The sequence below is a fragment of the Tupaia chinensis genome, unplaced genomic scaffold, assembly GCF_000334495.1.
Source record: "Tupaia chinensis unplaced genomic scaffold, TupChi_1.0 Scaffold000247_1, whole genome shotgun sequence".
Classification (NCBI taxonomy): domain Eukaryota; kingdom Metazoa; phylum Chordata; class Mammalia; order Scandentia; family Tupaiidae; genus Tupaia; species Tupaia belangeri.
In genome coordinates, this window is record NW_006159725.1 from 224,681 (window position 1) to 228,103 (window position 3,423).

Sequence of the window (3,423 nt, forward strand, 5' to 3'; positions counted from 1 at the left end):
GCCCTACAGCAAAAACCTCTCAAAAAAAAAAAAAAAATAGAAGGGAAAGATATCCAAATCAATCCAGCTTCAGAGACATTCTATTAGTGACAAATGCCTCTTCCCCCTAAAACAACAATGAAGTGTTCTGTGTGCTAACAACATAACTTAAAAAAAAAAAGGTAAAACAAAATTCTGCATTTTCATAAAACTTGATAAAAATAGTATTTCAAACTGTACAGTCACCAGAAGTACACAGTTATCAAAAATGCACACACTTCACTTGGCATCTCCAACACCTTCGGCTTTCTGTGCCTGGTCTGTTTTGGCATCTCTGTTTTCTGCAGGGTTGTTCCCATCCTTGCCAGCATCAGCCTTTCCCTTTTTTCCTTTGGGTACCTTCTCTCCCTTCTTTGCAGAGGCCTTTTTAGGCTTGGGTTCTGGCTTTGGAGGAGCAGGTTTTGCAGACAACCTTGCAGATCTTCTCTGTGGTTCGTCCTTCACCTTGGCTTTATCTCCTCTAGCATCCCCTTCAGCCTTTCTCTTGGGCATGGTGGCGACGGCGGGACGTAGGCGCTGGATGCGGGGGATGCAGCGGAGCGCAGGCTTTGGTCGGTCCGGGGGTCGCTCTCGCCTCTTCTTCACACTGCTCCTCTGAAACTTTTTTAAAAATTAATTAATTTACATTCATTCACTGAGCATCATCACAGCATACAAAATGTGATTTCCCATCCAGAACATACTGCATAGTGGTTTAATCATGCATGTTATTGTAAATGATTTTCCATTTCTAGTTTCATATATATATATTATATTTACACACACACACACACACACACACACACACACACATATATTTTAAAACCCCTATTTCTGACCCTCTGCCCTTTCCCACCCACTTCTCACACTATCTGGTGTCTACAGTTCTCTTCCATTTCTTTCCCCCCCACATTTTATTGATCACACAATTTCTTTTTTTTTTTTTTTTGGAGAGGTTTTCGCTATAGGGCGCGTGTGCTCGCGAGACAGGCAGAGAGAGACATAGAGACAGAAAGTGAGAAATCACCCCCGAGGGGGGATGGTCTGCCGCAATTCCTTCTCCTCCATTCTCCTCTCGGGATCTTGGGCACGCACACACGCCTGGCGTGAGTTCTAAGCCACCGGGTCCGGGACATGAACCGCGGTCGACTACGTGGGAGTCCAGTGACATAGCCATTATGCTAACTGCTGGTTCCCTACAATTTCTTAAATAATCTAACTACTTTCAATAGCAAGTTTATCTGGTAATTTCAAGAAAAGCAGTTTTAACTTAAATCAAAGGAATGCTAAGGAACTTTGCTTAAAACTTAAAGCCAGGAAACAGGTTAGGATTCTGTTCAAATAGAAGGTACATGAACCTATCGACAGCTCAAGACAGGACACGAATCCTTAAAACCAGACAACAAAGCCTAGAAAAAAATCAGCAATGTTTTAGTCAAAAGTCATAAAATGCTGTTTCACCAGTTCAGTCTCATGTCCTTAATCTATCTTCTGCTGTGGCTCGATCTTCTTGATTAAATTCTAGGATATAATATTCAACTCAACTTGTCCCTATGATTAAGTTGGCCATTTTCTTAGATTTTGAACTCTTACTTCTGTGTCTGTATTTAATTTTCCTAATATAGCACTCCCTTGAGAATGTCTTGGAGATCTCGTCTGGTGTTGGTAAATTCTTTCAGGTTTTGTTTATCTGAGAATGTTCTTGTCTTTTCTTCCCATATGAAGGATAATCATGCTGGATACAGTATTCTTGGTTGAAATCGCTTTTCCCTTAACACCTTGAATATATTTTCCCATTCTTTCCTCGCTCGCATCATTTCTGATGAGAGGTCTACTGTCAGCCTGATGGGTAACTTGATGTTTTTCTCCTGCCAATCTTAGTATCTTGTCTTTGTCTGTGGTTTTGGTCAATCTGACTATAATGTGTCTTAGAGAAGACCTTCTTGGGTTGATTCTATTTGGAGGTCCTTTGTATTTATTGGGAGTGGATCTTTGAGTGCCTCTCTAGGTTTGGAAAGTTTTCTTGCAGGATTTTATGGAATAGATTACCAATGCCTTTATGAATCTCTTCGCCTTCTGGGATACCAATTATCTGGATGTTTGGACATTTGACAGTATCTAGTATTTCTCGTATATTAGTCTTATTTTTTGAGCAATTTTCTCAGGCTACGTGGTGGATTTTTCTAGGCCAGCAATTTTCTCTTCTACGTCTGAGATTCTATTTTCTGTGTGATCTAATCTGCTTTTAATACTTTCAAGGGAGATTTTGACTTACTGTTTTATAGCCTTCATCTCTAACAAGTCCATTTGATTCTTTTTTAAAGTGTGTAATTCCTCTTTTAGGTCTTGTAAGAATTTCCTCACCTCCTGGAACTCATCAGCTCCTTTCTCCTTTCTCTTCTGCAATTCATTGTCTCTCTTCCATCTCTGTTAGCTTCATCATTATGAATATTCTAAATTCTTTATCAGACATTTCCATGATTTCCATTGAACTGTCTGTGGATGAAGAGGAGTTATTCTTTACCTTGGGAGGAGAGTTATTTTCTTGCTTTCCCGTATTTCTTGTGGTCCTGCGGTGATTTCTAGTCATCTAATGGATGGTGTGTTTCTTCCTAATTCTTGAAGTTCAATCTGAATGTGCAGAAAGAGGTGATTTGGAATCTCTTTGCTGTTCCGTTGTGATCCCTTTGTGCCGCAGATTCAGTAGATAGTGAGGAATATGTTATTGGATGTTTGGCTATAGTTCCCTTAGATCTATCTAGAAACACAGTGAATGGAGATTGAGGAGCAGAGAGATGAGATAAAAGAAAAAGAAAAGGAAAGAGAGAGAGAGAAAAAAATGATGACAACAATAACAAAGAAAAATAAAAAAAGGGAAAAAATAAAAAACAACTAAAAAACTATTTTTTTTTTTTTAAAAGCACAAAATAGAAAATCGTGTCACGCATGAATCACTAGTTCTCAGGAGCCATGGAGCAATCTTCTGAGGGCCTGCTTCTCGCCTCTCCTGGGTGGGAGCCGGAGAGGAGATTATTGACAAGATAAAGGCGGGGCTGAAAGCAAGAGAATAGTTCACCTCAAAACATTTTAAAAGGGACCAGCAATTAGCGTAATGGCTATGTCGCTGGACTACCATGTAGTCCACCGCGGTTCGCGTCCCGGACCCAGTGGCTTAAACTCACTCTGGGCGCATGTGTATGCATGCCCAAGATCCTGAGAGGAGAATGGAGCAGAAGGGATTGCGGCATGGCCATCCTCTCTGGGGAGTGATTTCTCGCTTTCTATCTCTCTGTCTCTCTCTGTCTTTCTGGCAAGCACACGTGTCCAATAAGGAAAAATCTCTCCAAAAAAAGAAAAAAAAATTTTAAAAGGAAAAATTACCAAAAAATGAGAAGACAGAAGCAG